The sequence below is a fragment of the Anoplophora glabripennis genome, unplaced genomic scaffold (assembly GCF_000390285.2).
Source record: "Anoplophora glabripennis isolate ALB-LARVAE unplaced genomic scaffold, Agla_2.0 scaffold175, whole genome shotgun sequence".
Lineage (NCBI taxonomy): Eukaryota > Metazoa > Arthropoda > Insecta > Coleoptera > Cerambycidae > Anoplophora > Anoplophora glabripennis.
The window spans coordinates 161,363-186,563 of NW_019416926.1; the positions used below are offsets into that span (position 1 = coordinate 161,363).

A 25,201-nucleotide genomic window follows, 5' to 3' on the forward strand; every position below is an offset into this window, starting at 1 on the left:
TGCTTTCAAAAATGCAATAAAATACAGGGTGTTCCATTTAAAAAAACATAACTTTGATATGGTACGCTTTTCCTGGACACCCTGTATATTTCAAAATATTTTTAAAATGTAGCCGTAATCAACCTACACATACCCACTTATACAGGTTTCTGTAACATTTGCCGTTTGGTCACTAGCGACCGAGGCGTTACTGGTGGCCCACCTTGTACATATACGAATGCAATTTATACAACACATGCTTGCATATATTTTTCGTGTTTAATGCACGGCAATTAATTTGTTATTTGAATAAAAGTGTATATTCATTCATTAAGAGCTTGTAAAATTATGGATGAAATCTGGCAACATTGCCATGGCGTGGTGGTAAAAGTTGGGTCAACTGTCATTACTGTCAACTGTGCTTTGCGCGTATTCCGTAAACATCAATGAACGTCCAAGATACAAAGGAAAAGTAATGACTGAAAAGCAATATAACATGCGTATGAAACAGAATGTGGATTGATGAGAAAAAAGTAAAATGTGCAAACCGAGAATCCATATGACTATGAAGAAACTCAGTGTACGATAGTGAGACGTCAAATCGAAGATTATGACAGAACATCTATACTGTTCGTTTTTCAAAGAGATCCTTTCAATTTTTGTTTCAAATTGCTATTATATTTCATTAGATCACGAAAAATTTATTTAATATTATTACTACATATGTTTTCGACTGGAATAATTTTATAGTGTATAATCGAACTATTCAAATATAGCGCGTCAGACGAAGCGTTAAATACAGCGTACAGTGTTGCCATATTTCCTTTCATTGAATCAGATGTTTGTTCAAATTTGTCAAAACGTTATCTATTTTATCTCAATAATTACATTGTAAGTGAATATTTTTATTGTTTTAAAATGTTTAGTAATATTTAATTCTTTAGTTACAATTTTATTTTCCCGATCCTAACCATTTTTAAGAGCAATATTCACGTTTGATTAATTTTTTCCCCAACTCGCATAAGAGCCTGCGTACAAGAGCATAATTTTTAATATCATTTTTCAAAAAAACTATATTGGCAATCGATCAGATATTTTTACACGAGGCAGTTGGCATATTTATTAACAGATTTCAATGATTCTGAAAACTTTCTTACCATTTTTTTTTCGGTATCGAGCCTCCTTAACTTTTTCATTTAACCAAGTGATATTTAAAGTGTTTCATGGGTCATGGAACAGCTGTTAATGGTTCGCCTTATTTTTAATTATTAACTTAAAGCATTAGTAGCTGTTTTGTGGTCTATTACTTATGAAACACTTTTTATTATTATTGTATTTTATTACATTTAAATTTACCGCCATTATGAAGCAGTGATTAGATAGTAGAACTAGAGGTTACTCTAACTGTATTTTTCCATGCAGTTTCCTTAATTATTTTATGGTCTGTGGTTTCCGAGTGTGTCGTTTGTTGCACCAGCTACAGATGGCGTACTCTGCCCCTGCTGCCGACAGAAGACAGAATAAAACCCTCTTATTTAGTTACTCATATGATGCCAACTATATTGCCAACCTTGTCAATAGCGATAAGTTTGAATTTTGTAAAGAATTTTTTTCACTCAATTTTTAAAATGTAAGTATAAATTTTACTTTAATTCTGATCTGATTTTTTTTAAATTTTTTTTTAATTAATTTTTTCTTCATTAATATGAAACACTTTCTAAAAAAGTTCTTTTTAGTAAATTTTTTTCATTATCCTAAACTATTAGGTTGTCATAATTCATGCAATGTCCTGATTCGACAACATGCTCAAGTAGATAGGCTATGTTCATACGATGCCAAAATCCCATGCTTTTTCTTATGAAGGTTCAACCTGGTCATTTTTGACGAACTTTACCCTCACTCCTCCACCTTTTCCCTTCCCCCTCCTCTTCCCCTCTCAGCCAATCAGAGCGCAGAAATCAAATTGTCGGTAAATTTAAAATCCAGTCACGATAGGGAAGTCAATGAACTCCAAACAGCAGTTGGCGGTAAATTTAAAATCCAAATACGATAAAGGTCAATGAACTGCAATTGGCGGCAAATTTAAAGTTGGTTGCGTATTTAAATTAAAAAAGTCTTGCTCTCTCTCAGATTCGAACCCCGAACCTTTGGATTCCAAAGCGGGCACATTACCTCTAGACTACTCATAGTATTTAACAACGAGAGAACACTGCGGTAGATATTGGTGCTAATGAATATTTCAGCTATCACTTATCAGTAGATGGCGCCGGTATTGTTTATAAAAATAAAATCCACTTAATTCCCATATCCCTGGACCACACTTGTCTTAAAATCACTCAAATAATCGTCTGTTAAATTTATTGTACATACTTAATTAACACCCAGTATAACATTATCTAATAAAAAAAAATTAGTTACTAGAAGAATTCTATGCTATTTAGGAAATGAGTTTAGTAGAAAGCTGTCGCTTCTTTAAGAACATCCTGTAGACTGCTGCTACTGCTTCTGAAGTGGCCTGAAGAATGTCCAGGTAAGTACCTAGAGGAGAGGCACGGAATGAGAACGAAAATCTCAGTATGTGTACACCGTTTATTAAGACTGCTTCTTAAAGCTGTTAAAAATTCAGATTCAATAGGTACTAGTTTAAAATTAGAACGAGAGAGAGAGATATAACAAATGTTATTGTTGGTATTGTTACCTTTATACATGGCTCATCACAGCAGTTCTCTCGACAACAGCCGGGGTTCATTCGCCAGAAATTGAGAGGATATATGAAACAAATATCAAAGTTACTGTTCTATTAATAAAAACAACAAATAAATAGGTAACTCACCGGGGTTACACTCCCCCCTAACTCTAGGATTCCAGGTATATCCTTTCATACGTTTCCATTATACAGGGTGTCGAAAATTAGTAGGTCAATCCGTTAACCATAGATAGCTGATATGAAAATAATGGGACTTTAATTATGCCACTTTTCATTTAGGAGCCCCATTTTTGAAATACAGGGTGTCAAAATGTAAATTTCAAAAACGAAATTTGTCGATAACTCCGGTGGAATTAGAGACATTTGTTTGAAATTTCGCTAATATATTTTTCTTGTAGAGACACACTTTCAGTATACTTTCGGTAAAAAAAATCAAAGCACGAGCGGAGCTGAGGGGGTTAAAGAGCATTATGACCCCCCAACATTTTCATACGCACGCCTATGGTAAAAACATTATATTTTCTTAGATAAAGCGGCTTTTATTCTAACTTTTCTTATTCTTGCAAGATTTTGATTTGGAGCCTGAGTTACCAGATATTGTAACTTATTTTAATCCGTTTTGTACTATAAATTTTATTTAACATTTAACAACATGAAACAAACTGCATATATTTTATATTACAAACAGAAATTAAATTCGAAAAATTATATTAAATGTTCAACATGAGAATCACCTTCGCGGACGCACATCCTGCATTTCTTTATACAAGAGAAACGAATATTATGAAAAATATGTGGTTTCACCCTAAATTGCTCGGCCCCTTCTAAAATTCTTAATCTTAAATGTTGTTCATCCACAATTGGAACCATGTAAACAAAATCTTTCATAAACCCCCAGAAACAGAAGTCTAAGGGATTAAGGTCTGGGGATCGAGGTGGCCATTTGACTGGCGCAAGACGTCCCCGGCCGATCCAGCGGTTAGGAAAGATTTGGTTTAAATGGTTCTGAACAATTCGGCCATAATGTGGCGGAGCCCCATCTAGTTGAAACCACATATTTTGCCGAACCGCTAAAGGCAAATCATCAAGTAAGTCTGCAAAAGAGGTTTGCAGAAAATGCAAAAATTCGTCGGCATTCAAACGGGGGGGTAAAAAAACGGTCCCAAAAGAAAATTATCAATTATTCCTGCCCATACGTTTACTTTAAAACTTACTTGATGATGTGCCTCTACAATGAATTTCGGATTTTCAGCAGCCCATGTATGAGTATTATGAATATTCGTTACTCCGTTACGAGTAAACGTGGCCTCATCGGAAAATAAAATAAATTTACTAAAATTAATATTATCATTATTTTCTTGGCATATCCAATTACAGAAAGTGACTCTTGCTTCTGAATCTAAAGGTAGAAGTGCCTGCACTTTTTGTACATGATATGGGTACAGTAATTGCTGTTTGAAGACACGTCGCACATCATCTGACTTAATATTATTGTTGCCACCATTATTAATTTGATTAGCTAGTATCCTCGTACTTATACTCGGAGTTTCTTCGACAATTTGCAAGATTTGCTCCTCTTCGTTTGGACGTAATTTGAGTTGCCGTCCACATTGGCCCATCCTCCTATGCTTAAAGTTGCCAGATTCTCTCAGACGGTTGACTAAGCTTAAGAAAAATCTCCTTTTTGGATGGTGCCTGGTTGGAAATTTGTCCGCATAACGCCTAGCAGCTAAACTAGCATTAGAGTTACATTTTCCTAAAAGCAAGAGAAATTAAATTGTTTAGGTTCGAGATTACAATTAACACTTATTAAGAAAAAATCCTATTCCTTTTAATAAGTACTTACCCATTATTAAAATCATATCGGTCATTTCAGAAAATGATAGCAAACCTTCTCTGTTCGCCATTTCTTATTGAACACTTCAATTAAAAAATGTCTAAACAACGTTTTTTCTATTTAACTTATAAATTATTTTGACAACCAAATGTACCTAACTATCTGACTTTGTTTTCAAAGCCTACATAGAACTTATTACTTGAAACGTAAAATTAGACAATTAAAACATTTTTTAAGTACTGAAAGTCTATTGCAAATTTACCTTAAAAAATTAGTTGGAAATATTTAAGAATATTTTTCTTGTGGCATGCTTCATTGTTTAAACGAATTGTACCAGGCGATCATTTATAATGTCCCACCCCTTTAACTTTTTTATTTGATGTACTATAAAAAAATAAAAACAGGACCGTATAGGATATAAAAAATACTTTTTTATGTATACAAAAGAAAGAAAAAAAGAAGAAATTATACCACACTCATTATCAATACCGTTACCAAAACATTGATTTTTTCGTCTTATTTCTCTTGTAACAGCACAAGAACAATCATTACTTTTTATAAAATAAGAAAGTAATGTGTTTTCCTCTCGGAATATAGCCCAATAACATCGAATTAAAATTAATTTTGGATACACTAGTTACCAAATCCATACTATCCGTCCAAATAAGTTACAATATCTGGTAACCCAGGCTCCAAATCAAAATCTTGCAAGAATAAGAAAAGTTAGAATAAAAGCCGCTTTATCTAAGAAAATATATGTTTTTACCATAGGCGTGCGTATGAAAAAGTTGGGGGGGTCATAATGCACTTTAACCCCCTCACCTCCGCTCGTGCTTTGATTTTTTTTACCAAAAGTATACTGAAAGTGTGTCTCTACAAGAAAAAAATATTAGCGAAATTTCAAACAAATATCTCTAATTCTACCGGAGTTATCGACAAATTTCGTTTTTGAAATTTACATTTTGACACCCAGTATTTCAAAAATGGGACTCCTAAATGAAAAGTGGCATAATGAAAGTCCCATTATTTTCATATCAGCTATCTATGGTTAACGGATTGACCTACTAATTTTCGGCACCCTGTATAAATTAGCAAATAGTATCATTCGTTTTTCAACAACTAGCTAGTGTCACCTGAAATAAGTCGAGGCCGGACGCCAACTAGTAAACATCCCAACTACCGGGTGTGTGAGTTATAATACCCATTAATTTATTAATAACCACAGCTTAAACGAGTATGGCATATTATTCACAAATTCACAAGATCATTGAACAAATGTACTTGTACAAGTTGTCATGTGGTCGTTTCACCGTTGCTTCTTCAAGAACGTCCTGTAGACTGTTGCTGCTGTTTCTGAAGTGGCTTGAAGAATGTCTGGAAGATGTAGGTACCTAAAGGCAAGGCACGAAATGTGAAAAAAATCTCAGTATGTGTACTAATTATAAGTATTATGAGTGTAGAGATTTAATTCAGGCGACAACAACGGCTTTCTATGACTTGAAATGGATAGTATTTGTTACATATACAACGTAACCGAATTTTGTCGTGTCTTGTTTAACGCCAGCGATGCGAAATAGTGCCTCCAATTGGAAAAACCAAAGCGTTACCTTGTCACTCAAAAACGGCGGTACACGGACACTGACGTGGTGTAATTCGACGCTGTCCGTTCCTTCTGCAGGATTTCTGGCGGTGCTAACACTGTTGTTCCTATTTGCGCTGTCCATTTCTTCGGTTCACTTGAGCTGCACTATTTTCTTTTTCTTGTTAGATCACGTCGGGGTCACTAATTTATAGTGGTTTGGTCTTCAAGTCAAAGTCTTCAACTTTATTCTACTAATTTCGCTGGTAACACGAGACACAACCGAGCAGGAACTAGGCTTCAAGACTTCTGGTTCGTGCCTCGAAATGTTTTCGGTTTTATCCTTGTCCCCAGGTACCTACTTTTACTATCCTATCCTAATTAACACTTATCCGGGTCATTACCTACTCGGTTTGTGCTTATGTACCATAATAAACAACAACTAATTTATGTTTACAGCCTACTTATTCTAATCTCATTTGCTAAATATATTTATTTGGGATAATCTCGGAGGATAATTTATATGGCTCGTAAATTCCCAGAAAGCAAAATATATTTATTGGGGCAGGTACTAAATGTAATTGTGGCGTACCGCTACAGTTCTTACTTTTTCGAAGAAAATCTGAATCAAAATTCGTATTTGGAATTTCTCAATAATTTGTTTTGGGAGAAGTAGATAGCTATTTAGAGTTCAGAAGAAAACTAGTATTTCAACAAGACGGATGCCCGCCACATTCCACACTTCTAGTGAGAAATTGGCTTGACGTTCAGTTTCCGATTCCGAATAAGTGGATCAGACGCTATAGATCAATACCTTGGCCTCCAAAGGCACTCGACTTGTCCCCATTATTTCTAATGGTGATACCTAAAACAAAAAGTGTATTCAAACGATTTTGACGATAACATTGATTTCTTTAAGGTGGCCATATTCCCGGCCGAGAAATAGTGAAATTTCTGGCGTTTTAAGGTACTGAAATCTTTGAAAGTAAAACGTGTAGAACAAAAGTAAGCACAAAAATAAAATCCTTGATGTTTTGTTTATTCATTGTTACCATTTAAATTTACCCAAATAAAATAATAACTAAACAAAAAGCGTTTGTAAAACATGCGTTTTCTGTTATCCTAACCCCACATTTTAAGAATTATTTTCACGTACTTATAAATAAAAGTAAACAATTTTATATGTAGGACTAAGCAAGTAAATGTTATAAGTATATTTACATGTGGAGTTATGTCTAAAAAAGTTAGTATTTTCGAAGATTTCAGTACCTAAAGCCTTGATGGTTTGATCGTTTTTTGTACCTGTTTATTCGTTTTACTGCGGCGTCTTTGAAAATAACCAGATGGCATGACATAACATTCCTATTATTTGATTAGCTTTAGATTATTCAGTTATTAAATGTTTGAAATTATTTGTCTTTGCGGAAAACACTATTTAAAGAATATGGGGCCCTTAAACAAAAAATTCAGGAAGCTGTTGCCTCCATATATGAAGAAATTATATCGTCTGTGTGCAAGGAATTTAAAAAAGTATTAGGAAAATGTGTATTACTTGGAGGTTTACAAATTGAATAGGACTTGCTTCGTTGTTGCTGTTAATTCCAGGTTTAGGTTTCTTGACGTTTCTAGAAATATATCGCTCTTTTCACAAACTTGAAAACTTTCAGAGTTACTTCTAAGGAAGAGAGCGATATGTCTCTCGAAACGTCAATAAACCTAAACCAACGATGTAACAACTGACCTGGAAATTATTCTATCAAGCCATTTTGATATTATATTAAATTTAAAAGAAAGGTCAAAATACTTAAAACTTATTTTTTACAATTTCTGTCTGCGTTTAGTAAGATTGTTTTGACTAAACCCCATATTTAAGCAGTTCTTGAGTTTTCGAACAATTTTGTTAAATACAGTTTTTAACAAAAACATAAATTTAAGGTACTTTTTAGGGAAAATTTCACATTTTGAAATTTTTTGGACGCCCTGTATGTTTTATTACATATATTATTACTACCCATGGCTTCCCCAGATAAGGGAAACTTTTTATCAAGAAAAACTTTTTCTGGAAAAATGAAAATGCAAGCAAATTAACATGAAAATAATAAACAAATTTAAAAAAAAACTCCTATAATTTTAGATGTTTGGTATACATGTATTAAAATTTTATACGAAATGGTTGTTTAGGTTTTAATTATATTATAATAATAAATGTGAAAATAAAATTGTTTTGAAAAAGTTCCCGATCGGAAATAAGTAGTAAGTTAAGTAAAAAAAAATGCTTCTGTTTTCTTGCACCTTTTTTTCGGATATTGAATACTATTAGCATAAGCTTTATTAATAAACTACTGCTAACTGAACTATGAAGCGAACCAATTTTAATTTACGAAAAAAAATATCTTCTTTACTCCGCGGGCTATATGCCCCGACCGGTATTGAATTATACTCGCAACACCTAGTGCAACAGCTAGGATCGTTCGTGAGTTTAACCCACCAGGCATAGACCAGTTTCGGACTTATTAGTCCTCATCAGTTTGTCATAGGTGAGACAACCGACTAACGATCCAGCCGTTATGCTGCCGTATCCTCACGACAAAGAGGGAGGTACATTGTAGGCGGAGCGCAAATGGCTCCGCTCCATCTGTTGTGCTGACTCCCAACTGTGCCATTCAAACGGCTACAGTAGGAAGCGACCTGCTATATTGTCAGGTACTTTGTTGCACGACTGCCGCCCACAAAGGGCGAAATACAATGTTTTTAATTGCCAGTGTTGCGAGAGACAACTACTCCACGGGCTATATGCCCCGACCCGACCGGCATTGAATTATATTCGCAACACCTAGTGCAACAGTTCGTCAGTTTAACCCACCAGGCACAGACCGGCTTCGGACTTATTAGTCCTCATCAGTGAGTGTGTGGTAAGACAACCTACGAACGATTCAGCCAGTCGTTTCCTACTGTAGCCATTTGAATGGCACAGTTGGGAGTTAGCCCGACAGATGGAGCCATTTACTCTCCGTGTATGTGAGATAATTTTCTGAATAATTGTATAGCTGGTGTTCCACATGGACATCTATAATTCAGTTGAAAGAAGAATAGTTGTTGACCTGCCTAACTGGTGGAATTTAAAAAGAACTATAATTTTAAAAGAGACATCTAAAAATGCAGTACATTATGACCTTCTACTACCACAATTGCAACATGTCCTTCAATTTTACCAATTGTTTGTTGAACCTTTAAAATGTGGAGTACCGACTCATCATGCTTCAGCAACATTAATGGTAACATGGGGAAATCAGGACCATCATGCCTATTTTACGTAAGTATAATTAATTACTTTTTACAAATTATCCAATTACAGGAAGATTTTTAACCTATATGCATAAACTATAGGAGCTTAAATTAGAGCTTTTTGAAATTATCTCTTAAAACTTTGATTTCACATTATTTTTTACATACAAAAGTTATGATAAAATCTTTCCAAATGGTTTTAACAACCAACGCGAACCTAAACTATTCTTGGAGTAGCAGCATTAAGGCAATGCGGTAATTATTTAATTTGTATTTGTACCTATTTTTATAATCTTGTGAAATAGACAATAGGAGTAGATCAGCAGCATCACTTTCATCATTTATAAGAAAAATCATTACAATATATAAATTAAAAGTCCAGCTGCATTTTCTCACAGCTTAACCACATGGCAGTTGTTGGAAACACCAATTTGTTATTCAATCATTCTGGATCCATCAGTATAAAAAATTTTAAAAACTTACGTAACTTTCCATCTAAGGGAATTTGAACTATCCTAAGTGACCACATTCCTTGATACTTAGCGACCTAGCGACTAAACCTAATGAGGTATTAGGTATTACATTATATTATACAGTGTGTTTCATTTCAAATGGATACAGAACTATTACTTCCTTTATGAGGGAGATAGAGAAAATATGTTTCAGTTATTGCTTAAGGGCGATCTTTGTGCACTTTTCGGCACCACAGTATAGTCTCGATCATCCTATGATGGCATCAGGGAGAAAAAAAAATAAAGTAATCAGTGGCCATTTTCCTAATAAAATTATTAAAATGTATATAAGTTTTTATACGATATCAGTATCAGTCGGTTTATTTTCAAAATGGCGGACAATCTTCTGATTAAATGTAAGAGCACATCACTTAGAATATTAAAATTATGAGAAAATGTTTCCCATAAAATATGTTTCAAATCCAAAGTTAATTTTAATTCAAAATTTGATCACTTTTTGTTGATTCATTGCTTAGAAAACTGCGTATCTATGTCCCACCATTGTGTACCGACACTATTGGAAATAATCTGTCTATTGCGATTTAAAGCAGGCTGCTGACAAATACGTAATAATAACTTAAGGATAATTGGATATTTCTTATTTATAATCATTTCGTACAGATTAGATTATTGTTATGCAAATTTATTTATTTAAATACATATAGAAGCTGATATAATGTAGTTACATATTTAATTAAGTAGTAATTAAACTGAAGTAAAACAATATTAAATTAAGGATTAAAAAACCTGTACCTATAATTAAGTGGAATTTCAGTAATAAAATAATATGTTATGCTATGATATAAAATAAAAATGAAATAGAACAACACCTACATTTTATGTAGTTCATCTTTCAAATAAAAACTAAAATCAACAAAAATATTCAAGGTTATACATAAGTACATTATTTTTCAAGATAACCTCCTTTCATCTCTATACATTTTTCTGTGCGCCTTTTGGTTTCCACTATGATTGAATGTGTCCATCTGGTATATCGGCAATTGCTTGTCTTATTCGTTCTACTGGTTCTCAGTTCTCAAGTGGTGTTTTGTACTCTTTGTTATGCTCTATCTTCTTGAAAATACATATTTCTACGCATTTTCTATAGAAAGAAGAATAATAAGAATCCCTTTTTTTTTGTATTAACTAACTTTCTTGAAATGTAATATTCCCGAGACGAACTCAATTCTGAAACTGAGAAAATTCCCCTCATGATCGGCGGTTGTAAAGAGAATTTCATCGATTCGACGCATATTAATTGGTACATAAATTATAATTGAGGGTTTTTCTGTAATACAAAATGTGGACAGGTTTATCAATATTATAGGAATTCACTAAGTTACATTCCACGCAGACTAAATTATCTTTAAAATTGTTTATAGGGTCATTCCACGTCAAGTGGCCTAATTCAGAAAATCGTCCCCACTCGACCATCTCCTATTTTGGTGTAGATGTGTAAACATATCGGGAAGGAGGTTCTTTGAAGTTTTAGCTCCATATAAGTAGATATATTAGGCCGGTTCTGTACCAGGAAGTGACGTGGCAAGGTCACCCCAAGGTCACCTGGGGTCAAAGTCACATGGTCAGTGTCCATCGCTCCTTCAGCGGCTTCTTGTGGGCATTGTCGTTGTGCAAGTGATGCGTGGGTGTTGGCATGCAAGAAGTGTCATGGCGGCATGGAAGTGACGTCATACAAGAAGTATCATGGCGGCATGGAATTGACGTCACATGACCAGTTGGTGGTAAATTTAAAATTAAATCACGATAAGGGGAGGTCAATTACCTCCAAACAGCATTGCGTCATTCTTATCTGGTATTGCATCATTCGAGGCCAATGACCTCCAAACAGCATTGCGTCATTCTTCTCCGGTGTTGCATCATTCTAGACCAAAGTCACGTCAAGGTCATCGATCTCTGATCGTCTGCGGCCAAGGTCACGTCAAGGTCATCGACCTCTGGTTGGCTGAGGTCGAGGTCAAGCCAAGGTCATGACCTCTGGCCGTCTGGGGACAAGGTCACGTCAAGATCATGTCAAGGTCATCGGCCTCTGGTCGTCTGGGGACAAGATCACGTCAAGGTCATAGTCTGGAGTCAAGGTCATCGACCTCTGGTCACCTGGGGTCAAGGTCACCTCAATTTAAGACCTGTTTTCTACAGGTCCAGACTTGTTTTTACTGATTCAGACCTGTTTCCTACAGGTTCAGACATGTTTTCTACAGGTTCAGACCTGTTTTCTACAGGTTCAGACTTGCTTTTTAGTATAAACTGTAACCTGATATATTATTTTCTTTATAATTGTAGTGTTAGCAAAAATTTTAGCCTCTTTAGCTCAGTGGTAGAGCGATAGTCTTGTAAACCGAAGGTCATGAGTTCAAATCTCACAGGAGGCAATTACAATTTTATCATTTTTTATTTTTATCATTTTATTATTTTGTTTATTACATTTTTTGTCAGGTGTGGGATTCGAACCCACGCTCCTTTTGGGAACCAAGGCTTGAACAAGGCGCCTTAACCACTCGGCCAACCTGACTCGATAGGTATATGAAAAAGAAACGAGAAAAAAACAATTTTTATATCTATTTATTGGCATAAGGTAGGTGTAATACATGATGTATATGGAATAGTTATTTAATATCATATTCAAACTGTTGCTGAAAGTTCTTTATAACATAAAGTACAAAATTTTATATGCATTCCACAAATCCAGCAGACTTCCACATGGGCGCAAGGTAGAAACATAACGTTTCGTTCTCGCTTTCGACATATTCGACAAACCTTTTCAGGCGGTCCCCAGCATTCGTCCTCAGGAACGGAATTTGGCATTACTTCGATTGGCTTCCTACCAGACATTACGCTCTCTTTAAAAGCACCTATTGCTACACTTCACTATGATATACTGAAGAATAATTGGACATCTAATGATTAAACTTACAGAACAAAAGTTGTGTTTTAGTCCCTTTGTTTTCTGATAACAACTTGATTATTATACAATGGAGGTTATAAAGTAAATAAGTCCAGAAATTGTATTCAAATCTGTTTTCGTATTTTCAGACGCTACGATGAGTGCGTCTGCGTATACATCTTCATAATCGGAGCAGTTTAAAATAGGTAATGACCTCCAGGTATCAAAATCTCCAATCGACTTATTTTGAAACGTTATTCTCAACTTGTAGAATTTAGAATGTTCCGGAATTGACGCCCCGAAGACCCTCAGCTTTCCACCATTAACTATATTACGTCTCATCTGAATTAAGGTATGTGGGCATGTATCATTCTCGCTAACGTTTCTGTAGCACACATACATTTCATGTACGTTGTGTATATCATGTACGTACAACACATTTTGTAGTACTGCAGTTAAAATTATGAAATTGGAACGTAAAACAACCATTGTTGTTAAGCAACAGACCACTGTCTATAAACGAATGAGGTACATAATGATTTGTAAAGTCTTATAACTGGTTTTTCTTATTCATGAAAGGTAGAGGGAGAGAGGAAATAAAACAAACAAGGACAAGTAAACATATATTAAGCATATTAAAATAACGTAATTGGTACAATTCTTGTAGATATATGTCCATTCTTCGCTGCGGAAAATCGATGAGGATTCGTAAATACGTCATCCCACTTGTCTTGAATGTTCATCTTTTGAAACTGTTTAGCCATTTTACACTGGTTATCGTAGTGTGTTATTTCGGATTTTAGTTGGCGAATTTTTTCAAGATGTTTATCTTGGTTTATAATGGCTTGAGAATTTTAGAAGTCGTTTCAATTCTTCTCTTGAATCTATCTCTATCCGCAGCAAAAAATTCCCAGTATCTACGCCGAGCTGCAGTAGATGCAAAACTCCACGTTTTCATTAGATGCACTTTATTTTTAGATTCGTTGAAAGTAACTGTTTTCTTCTTCATTGCGGCAATAGGTTGTATACCCAAAGGAAAAAATCTTCACAGTTCCGCCTTCTGCATCTGACTGTTTTATTTGGATTCATATGATATGAACAACGGAGTACATCTACTTGGAAACGTGGTGGGGGGTTATCCCAGTAATTTTCACATTTTTCAACGTTTACCACATTGGGTAAGTGCTGCCAGCTGGAGGGAACCAATTGCGGTAGTATTTTCTCTAAATAATCCAGCTGTTCACGTCCTTTCACATAAATTATATCGGTACACAGCAAATGATCTTCAAGTATAGCGTTCAGCGCACTATATTCTACGTCTCCAGATGAATAGCGGATGCCGTGGATATTTCGTTCCGTATATCTTACTTGCTTCTGATTCAGTCGAGATAATCTATGGAAGCTTGTAGGCGGTTTAATGAAATAATGGCTCACTTGTCGCGCATCCTGAATCGTGATTTTCTTAGGATAAAATTCATAACCTCCATCGGTACTCAGTAACATAAAGCCCTGGATGTCTAGCGCCAAAACCTTCATCTCGGACGATTATCAAACGACTAACTAACAATTACTTATATTTATTTTTTAAGCTAGATTTTTTACGATTTCGCTAAGTGGGAGGTGTTCCATGATACAATCATGTACAATTATGCAATAGGCACTGGTATTATCAGGAAAATCTTTTGCTGCTTCAATATTTAATCTTACGTCCACGGTAGATGATTTTATGCTTTCATCCCGCCTCGAGCAATCGATGACGAAAAGAGCGTGATTCCTAAAGATGAGGTAATCTAGTAAAGATTTCTTCTGCAGCGTATTCGAGTAACTTGGATAAAACTCGGTGTAGTTGTATACTGAGCTTCAGCGTAGTCGTTATTTGCAAAATTTAATCGCATCCTCTCGATACGGAAGCTCTCACCGTTTAGCGTTAATCTAATGTTGGTAATATCAATGTTATCAAAGTGTGTAGGATCTTCCGTCAATTTGATTTGTTTGGCTGTCTGGAAACCGACGATGACGTATCTAGGGTTTTCGATCGCAGAAGTAGTCTTAACGGACCAAATTTCTTTTGTAGCGCCAGGCGTGAGCGCAGGTAGCATATGCAAATCCCATTGTCTATACGGTATCAATATGGGCGTATCAGCTTTGATGGCTTTTAGTAAGCTAAGTTTTATTTCGTCGTTAGGGTGTAGCCGTTTAATTTTAACCTCAATATTTTGAATATCCAGAGTCACTGTGGTTTTATCGGTAGCCACCTTCTCCTTAACCAAGAAACAATTGGAATCGTTACTGGCTCTTATCAATTTGATACATTGCTTGCTACACGTTACCATGCGGTAGTCATTGAAAAGATTGAAGATATGCTTCAACGGGACGAGGAAATTAAAAGTTCCATCGGCGTTTAGAGTTGGTGCATCAGGATAATTCCATCCGGCTATAGATAAGTGTTTGGAATCCTCATCGGAATAACACAAGTATCCGCGAACGGTGCTCACTAGACCAACTTCACGTATACTTTCCAGTTCTTTGGCGTTTATTTCGTATGTGGCTGACGAAAACATAAAGGCCACTGCGTTGTTTACGAACGATACGCCTCCATTACCAACCTTTGTAATCTTCCCGCTGATAAGTATCTGACCGTCGTAAGTAGCATCGAAAACATCGGCTTGATTGATGATGATTTCAATGACGTCGTTGTTTCTGAAGGACTTTACGTATGGATAATACGTTCGCCATTCCACCTTTTGTATGGATTCGTCCATTGAGGGACGGCGAAAAAGATCGAACGTTTGATGCGATGACATTATAACCCAGAGATTTTAGGAACAAGGTGTTCGTTAGAGACAGAGGCTTAGTGAATGCAACCTTATCGTGAGAGGAGTACCGCGATACTGACGCGTACCTCGATAGCGGCTCCTTTATATGATCAGGTCGAGAGTTGTTGAAAACTAGCATTATTCAAGTTTCTTAATCTCCAATCGAATGATGATTTCTTCACCTCTGAAATTAACGGGTTCGAAATTCTGGTCCAACACGTCGATTGTAAGCGTGCTTATTTCAGTTCTATTTATCGGTAGATAGATGAGGTGATTTGGTTCTTCGTCGATGGCAAATCCTGGGTCGACCCTTACAGGAAACTCGTATATAGTATGTGACGGTCTATCGTTGTAGAAGGCTCCCGAAGTAATGTTACAATCCAGGTGGATGGTATGTACTTTTATAATATCCACCGGTAAATCCGATTTGTGAAGGTTCTTGGATTCTAGGAATTTGTTTGAAAATCCCAACGTCCTACCGAAACTGTCTTCGGGTTCAAAGTCCACAGCGTATTTATCGCTGTATATTTCACACCTTAGAGTGTTATTGTTAGGTTTTAGAGAAAATATCTGATCAGCGTTGGGGTCTTTGTCGATCTTTAATTCCTTTCTTATATGATTTTCAATGTCTCGAATCTCGTATGAGCCCTCGTCAAATTTTATAACGACTTTCTTGTTTTTGTTTTTGTTTTTTTCGTTGCTCTCATACAAGTAAAACTTTTGATTGGCTTCGATGTTGGGTATGCTGTTGTACGAGTAAAAACAAAGAAGAGCCAAGCCGTAATTGAGTTGTGGATCCAAACGTATGATTGGGTTGAAATTGAGTGTTAGCGTGGACGTATGACTCTTTAGCGCCACTATTGTAGACATGACTGACAAATTTCATCTGGTACCGTTGCTTTTATAGAGAAACTGTAGACATAGATGTCCGCAATTTATTTGATCATAATTTTGATAACGATCTACGTTATAGGTTATGTTCACGTCGCTGGCTCCCAATTATCGAACCAGTTCCTTAGGTGGTTTCAAATGGCCGAAACTGTCAAAGTACTCTACATCATTACCGTTTTTCTTATAAGCTACCCAGTGAGTGCCTCTATTCTTATTCAAGTCTAAATTTAAAATGGCACTTTCTCGCAGCCGCGAACCTGTAGTTGGTAAGGTGTCTCGCATGAAAACGCCTCGAAAAAATGGAATTCGTAGTCGTTTGGCGTATCTAATCAGGTCCCCGTCAGACAGTGGTTTATTGGGTAGCTTTATTGGCAGTTTTTGTGTTTTTTCAAGAATAAACCGTAGCCACCGTGTCGATTCTTTCTCAAATATAGGCCAGATCCTTTAGTCCCGATAGCTTCCATGGCTTCGTTGTGTCGACGCTCCTCCATAAGTTTTTTTTTGCTGCATTTTTAGCATCGATTATGATCTTCGCAAAAGCCCCCGCGCCCCCCGCTAGTGATCCGAGGGCACCTAGTATAGGCATTAGAAGAGGTAGGAAGCCTCCAGTGTTCTCCGGCGGGGAGCGATATGATTCTTGGTATGCGAATGTTTTTCTTACCACCAACCCTTTTAACTGCTATTCTTGCCGCTTTTAAAGCCGACAGAGCAGTTTTTCTCAATGAACTACCAGGCTGCTGTTTTTTTAAACTGTGCGATTTTTAATACAACGTCTCTGCGGAACGATGCGGGTTGACGACGTTGTCGTTGTCCACTCTTTTTCAAACCCATTCCGAGATTACGTTTCGCCTTCATAGCCGTAGTTACGAACCAAGCGGCTGCTTTTTCTCCTAGTTTTGCGTCTTTAGATTTAACGCGTTCCCAAGCTCTATTCTCCAACACCCAATCGGCTTTATGTCTATCTTCTACAGACTTATTTCGCGTGTATGCTATATCGTGGTCACGGCAAGCGAAATCCAAAAGTTTTATGCCCTTTTGACCTTTGACTAAGCGTTTCTCAAGTTTTGTTCCTAATGAAGAAAAAAAACGTAGTTAAATTTATTATTAATATTATTTACTCTAGTTACCTGGTCCGCAGAATTGATATCCACCTGGAATATGTAATTCAAAGGGTAGTTTATCTATTAGCGAATTTAACACACCTTCACCGTATCGCAACGGCATTAGAAATGATGTAAGTCGATAGCGGCACTTGTATTTATAGAAAGTGCCTCGAAGAGCACCTTCAAACCATGCAGGTAGTTCAACAAGAGCGGACGCTACCAATAGAAAGCTTGGATTTTGATGAAAATCTTACTATTGCAGGCAGACATGGTTCCTTGTTACTAAACTCATTTAGATGTGTCGTATGTGGACCCAGCGGTTGCGGGAAGACCAACGTAATATTATCGCTTCTATTTCATCCGAATGGCGCCAAATTTGAAAACGTATACGTCTACTCAAAATCCTTATACCAGCCGAAATATCAGTTGTTGCGAGACGTGTTGAGTAAAGTGAAAGAAATTGGATACTTTCCATATGGGGCTAGTGACGAAATAATTAGTCCAACAGATGCTCGGTATAATTCCATATTCATATTCGACGATGTGGCGTGTGATAAACAGGAAAAGATACGTGAATACTACTCCATGTGTAGACACAAGAATATCGACGCGGCCTACCTATGTCAGACATATTCCAAGATACCGAAACAACTTATTCGAGATAATTGCAACTTAATAGTTCTTTTCAAGCAAGATGAAGTAAATCTGAAACATGTCTACGAGGAACACGTGTCCCCCGACATGACTTTCGATCAATTTAAGAAATGCTGCTCAGAATGTTGGGTTGATAAATACGGAACCATGGTTATTGTGAAGGATTTCAACCTACAAGATGGTCGATATCGTAAAGGATTCGATAAATATATAAGGATGTAACTAACGAACGCTATCATTAATCGCAATGAATCCAAATCACCAAGACGGCGCGAAAGAAAAAAATCAACGAGCTCGCAAAATCAATCAAGCGAAAGTACTTGGCTTTAAAGCTAGGTAAAACGGAGGAAGATGAGGCGCGTGCAAAAACTCTTTAAACCAATTTCTACACTGTTAAAAGAAATAGCCAGCACATCACCCAAGTTGAACGAAAAAATTGTCAAGTTTCCCATCATTAAAAAAGAGGAGAAAAAAAGAGAAGGTTGAAGAAGAAGAAGAAAGGCCGTCTACATTCAACCAAACAGTCTTTTTATCGTTGGAAGACATAGCATCGTCATCTAGACTTGATGATGATCATGATGACGATGATAGAACATTTGAAGAGGAGAAAGAAACACGATTGGAAGATTTAGCTCAAGAAGCTCTAGAAGAATATTTAGATCAATATCCTGTCATATCTCAAAAGTACGTTACAGAGCATTGGGCTGATAGCGATGTAATTGATAAGAATTATGGACCATTGTACGATTCCTCAACCTCATCGTAGGTACTCGGTCGAAAACGGATCGATTTTGACATTCGTACCGGTAATATAGTAATCGATGGTCAGCAATTTAAAGGAACACCGGGGTTGTATCAATTGATTTTCTATCATGATCCGTCTCTCAATCAAGAGGATAAACAGACTTATAAAAATATTCTTCAAATGACTAGCGCTCACAAAGACTCAGTAGGACGCTTAAAAGGCTCCAGTCTTCGTTAAAGTATAGAGAAATTATTAGACCGCTATTTATTACGACGACACAACGTAAAACTACTGGTAGAGGCTTATTGTCTCACACCAATAAGTTAGTACGCGAAGCACAAAGGCTCCATCTATCGCGCTGACTTCCACTATGCCATTCAAATGGCTACTACGGTGGAAGCGACCTGCTAAAATTTGCCAGGTATTTTATTGCACGAATGTCGCCTATAGAGGGCGAAACACAATGTAAGTCGTCAGTGCCGCGAAAAACAACTACTCCGAGGGCTATTTGCCCCTACCGGCATTGAATTACATTCCGACACCCAATACAACAGCTAGGATCGTTCATCAGCTGGTCCCACCAGGCACAGACCGGTTTCGGACTTATTAGTCCTCATCAGTGTGTCATCGGTTGACCTACCTATGGGTGACGTGCGCATCAGCAAAAATAAGCACGTCTTTGATAAGGGTTACACGCCTAATTGGACGACCGAACTATTTAAAATTACGTCGGTTAAAATAACGAATCCAGCGACACACCTCTTGGAAGATATGCAGGGAAATCCTATAAGAGGTTCCTTCTATACTGAGGAGCTACAGAAAACCGCCAGTCCCGACATCTATCTCGTAGAAAAGGTACTAAGGAGAAAAGGAGAGAAAGTTTTCGTGAAGTGGTTGGGGCTTGATAAGAAACATAACAGCTGGATCGAGAACACCAACGTCATTTAGTTTGAGCTAGTTCGTCGAGCGAGCAGGTTGTATGCAAAATGAGTGAAGTTTCCGCTAATTTAAGTGATGAAGAAAATTACGATTATAGTAAGCCTCTTGATGATATTCTGGTTAAATATGAAGAAGCTTGTAATGAACCTTTTCTTTTATTTTCGGGATTTTATTTATATTTTAGTAATGAACTTATTTTATTTTGCTCCCGCTGTATTATAATTGTTTGGCGCACCGCGATTTTGCACACGGCCCACGAAGTCGCCGTTTCAACGGCTGAAGTTGCACACGGCACTACCAGCCGTTCTGTATAAAAGCAACGGAGTCACCTACACCAGGCAGTGCTTAGTAGGTCTTTCCACGGCACTCAACCCTCCTCTGGGTGTCCTAACCAGAGCGTTTAGCAGGTCTCTTCCGCGGCGCTCAAGGTAAGGTACACACCTGGACTCCGACTCCGGGTACTTAGCAGGTCTTTCCGCGGTACCTGACGTCTACCTCGCGGCCGACTCCGGGTGTTTAGCAGGTCTTTCCGCGACACTCGGCGTTGTCACCGTCAGGACATCCGTATTGCCTTCGTGACAATAGGTATCCCGATGTTTTTGTTATTTATATGGGTAGGGTATTATTGTTAATATTATATGTGTTTATAGACTGCGATTTATTTTGGAAAATAAAAGTTTTATTGATACCAAGTCTTGTAATATTCCCGAACCTTGGAAAACACTTCTCCACCGAGTGAACCCGGACTGTGACTGTACTAGTTCGGCGTCTGAGACCGAACCTCGAAAGTACATCACATAATTTTGGCGCCCGAGCAGGGACCGGAATAACGACAAGAGCAAAACAGAAACCATAGTATCAACAACTGTGAGAGGAGAGATAAAGGAGAAGAGATCGAGATATTACCACTCTAACCCTTAAGAAAGGTTACTGAGAGCATCCGTACCGTGGATCCGCCATTTTCTCGAAAAAGCCGAACTTAACCGAACATTTCCGAAGGCACCCGAAGTCAAGTGGGGTGTCGTTTTCAACATAATTGGACCCAGGAAAGCGTTTCCGACTATTTCCGACTGCATCCGACAATTACCCACCGAGATATTGAATAAAAAAAACGCTCAGCGAAAAATTCCCACAATCTGAAGTGAGAATCAGGAAGAAGGTGTAGCCCGAAATCTGTTCAGCAAGTTTTATCATAAAATGCCTTCTGACTCCGAAGAAACTGCAGCTGGCCTGGAAATCACTGATCCCAGGGTAGGATGGATTTACAAACTAAATAAAGAAGCATTGACAGCTGAGCTTAAGCGTTTCAATCTAGAAACCGGAGGCACAGTGGAAGAGATGAGACGGCGCATCACAAGGTTCCTACGCAATGGAGCTCCCGTAGCACGATCCGCACCCTCCGAACCGACTATATCAATCCCCGAAGTACCGAGAATATCAGCTTTCGAACTACTAAATCAAATACGTAAACTTAACATTGTGTTTGATGGCAAAACAGACCCGATATCATTTCTAGAAAGACTAGAACAGGTGCAGAGCGAATACGAAATTACCGATGCACAGTTACTGAAAACTTTACCAGGGGTGCTTCAGGGAAAAGCATACCAGTGGTATATGAACTATAAACATAACTGGAGTACTTGTGATGACTTTGTGCAAGATTTTAAAACTTTCTTCTATCCGTCCGATTACCGGGACAATTTAGAAGAGATGATAAGTTCCAAGTATCAAGCTAAACAAGAGACTGCCCGGAATTTTATTCTAGAAATGCAGACTATGATACGACGACATGGAGGATTTTCAGCCGAACGAGAAGTTACTTGCATTTATAAACGTTTGCGGGCCGAATATCGTCAATATATCCGAAGAACACAGGTAGAAACAATTTCCGATTTGGTGCAACAAACCTACGAGTACGAACAACTCCAAAAAGATCTGGACAAAGAAAACAAAACAAGAAAAGTGACTGAGCCGGTCCGAAATGCTGGCATTGCAGATTCACAACCCAATAGAACTATCAGACCGAATTCTCGCCCTAACCACGAGACAAATAACCGTTCACAAACAATACCCAGACAGGATGCGAACACTATCTGTTGGAGATGTGGAGCCACAGGACACACGAGATTTACATGCCGAGGACCATTCCGCTTATTCTGTTCGCGATGTGGACGGGAAGGAGTACAGACTAGACATTGCCGATGTGTTAACCAGAGCCACGCGACACAGGGAAATGCCGTCAGGGCTGGAACTCCGCGAGGCCAGCCCAGCGCCCGACAATCGAGGCCTCCGAACCATTAACCATTTCTGTACCGTTTATCAGTACTAATACAAGTAACTGGTCGAATAACCGCATTCGAGTAAACATAGACATTTATCACCGATCGTTTTCTGCTTTGGTTGATACAGGAACGGTGAGATCTTACATCAGTCCTGTTGTGGCCGAACATTGTAAGCAGATGGGGAATTTACCGAATCCGGCAAAACAGGAAATACAAGCTGAATTAGCCAATGGAATTTTGGTTAACATTATCGAGGAGTATCACATCCGAGGGCAACTGTTGTCAACGACTGTTGCAGCTTCTTCTCATACCATCGTTGACTGTAGACTGTGTATTGGGAATGGATTTTCTCACCAAATATAATTTTACCATCGATATAGGAACCAACCAGATTACTATAAATCCTGAGACAGATAGGGTGTACCCTACGTCAACCATAGAATCGATTATTCTTCCGTCGTTATGTTTATCCGAAGTTCAGCAGAAAGAAATTGCCGATTTCATAGAACAAGAATTCACTGCATTTAAAGAGATACACGGCTACACTAACATGGCTGAACATGTTATTCGCTTAAAGGATCCGACTCCTATAAAACCGAGGTATCGTCCTAGAAATCCCGCAATGCAGAAAATTATTGACGATGAATTAGAGAGAATGCTAGCCGATGGGATTGTACAACCATCTGATAGTCCGTGGAGCTCACCAATTGTTTTGGCTGAGAAGAAGGATGGCAAACGCCGCTTCTGTATAGATTTCCGTAAATTAAACGAAGTGTCTATAAAAGATGCATATCCGCTGCCGATGATCAATGACATATTAAGTAGACTGAAAGAAGCGAATTTCTTTTCCAGTATTGACCTAAAACAGGGATACTGGCAAATTCCTTTATCACCGGAAAGCCGACCGTTAACCGCTTTTACCGTTCCGAAAGGATTATTCGAATTCGTTTCAATGCCTTTTGGTCTGCATTCCGCTCCAGCTACATTCCAAAGGCTATTGGATAAGGTCTTGGGACCCGACATGCATGCGAAAGCATTTGCATATCTGGACGACATCATTGTTCTGGGAAAAGATTACGAAGAACATAAAGCCAACCTCAAAGAAGTTTTCCGTAGGCTAAGAGAGGCCAAACTTAAACCGAACCCAGAGAAATGTAAATTCTTTCAACGAACTCTGAAATATTTAGGACATTTAGTTGGCGAAAATGGTATCCAGACCGATCCCGATAAAGTAGCCGCTATCAAAGAAATTCCGACACCTACCAACGTGCGAGCTCTGAGAAGATTTTTAGGAATTGCTTCCTGGTACCGGAAATTCGTACCGAGATTTTCCGCCATTACCGCACCGCTGACCAAACTACTGAAAAAGGGGATGAAATGGAATTGGACCGACAAGCAAGAAGAAGCTTTTAACTCTTTAAAAGCCAAGCTCACCGAAGCACCAGTTCTTGCCTGCCCCGATTTTACAAAACCCTTTGTACTGCAAACCGACGCATCCGATCAAGGCTTAGGAGCCGCTTTAATACAAAATCTGGAAGGACAAGACCACATCATTAGTTATGCCAGCCGAACCTTAACTCCACCGGAGAAAAACTACTCAACTACTGAGAAAGAATGCCTGGCCATATTTTGGGGAATTCAGAAAATGAGACAGTATTTGGAGGGTTATCATTTTATAGTCGAGACCGATCACCAGTCCCTAAAATGGCTACAGAATTTGCAACATCCGACCGGACGTTTAGCCCGATGGATAGTAGCACTTCAGCAGTTCGACTTTGAGATTAGATACAAACCTGGTGTCTTAAATCGAGTAGCCGATGCTTTATCCAGACATCCAATTCCCGAAACTAATAGTACCGAAATTCAGGCCATGAATGACATGATCTTATGTCCTTGGTATACAAGAAAATTTCAAGAGGTAGAGCAAGATCCCGATAAAAATTCTGATTACTGTATTAAAGATGGCAAACTGTACAGACATTTCTTCGACCGATATGACTTCACAGAACCCGAACTGGCTGATCCTTGGAAACTGTGTATTCCCACATCCAGACGATCTGAAATTCTGCAAGAAGGTCATGATCGACCGACCGCCGGACATTTAGGCGTTGCTAAGACCATAGCTCGCATAGCCAGACACTACTATTGGCCAGGAATGTTCCGAGAAATTGCGAAATATGTTCGACAATGTCAGATATGTCAACAACATAAATATTCTCAATTACGACCACCAGGAAAAATGCAGCCACGCCCTCAAGGGGGACCTTGGCACACAATTAGTACCGATTTAATTGGCCCTTTACCCCGTTCTACGTCCGGAAATAGATATATTGTGGTTTTTCAAGATCGGTTCACGAAATGGATAGAATTTCAACCATTGCGAAAAGCTACCGCCGCTGCAGTAAGGAAAGCATTGCACGAAAGGATTATCGTTCGATTTGGATGCCCGAGAGTTGTAATTTCCGACAACGGGGTACAATATAAGAATCGTGAAATGCGTAAATTCCTAAAAGACTTAGGAATACGACAACTATTCTCACCACCGTATACACCGCAGACGAATCCCGTCGAAAGAGCAAATAAAGTCATAGAAACTATGATAGCCCAGTTTTGTGACAATGACCACAAGAAATGGGACCGACACTTGCCCGATTTTATGTTAGCCATGAATACCACACGTCATGAGTCCACAGGATTCTCACCAGCATACCTCAATTTCGGACGAGAATTAGAGATGCCAAAAAGTATTTTCCGAGAAGACCAAACCGAAGAACCTATCCCCGAACATGAAGCTGCCGATATTGAAAGGCGCTCCGATCATTTAAACAAGCTCAGAGACGTTTTCGACTTCGTTCGAATTAACTTGGACAGAGCGTTTAGTTCGCAGAAAAAGCAATACGATTTACGCCGCAGAGAGTGGACTTGCCATTTAGGTGACCGAGTTATGAAGAGAGAACATCATTTGTCCTC

At 38.0% G+C, this 25,201-nt stretch overlaps 2 non-coding genes across 2 annotated transcripts; one reads left to right on the plus strand and one right to left on the minus strand.

Moving 5' to 3' along the window:
- The first annotated feature begins 12,217 nt into the window (after window positions 1–12,217).
- Trnat-ugu lies at window positions 12,218–12,289 on the plus strand. The gene has a single exon. It is a non-coding gene; the product is annotated as a tRNA-Thr (tRNA).
- A 58-nt stretch (window positions 12,290–12,347) lies between these two features.
- On the minus strand, window positions 12,348–12,429 carry Trnal-caa. Its single transcript has one exon. It is a non-coding gene; the product is annotated as a tRNA-Leu (tRNA).
- Between the last annotated feature and the right edge of the window lie 12,772 nt (window positions 12,430–25,201).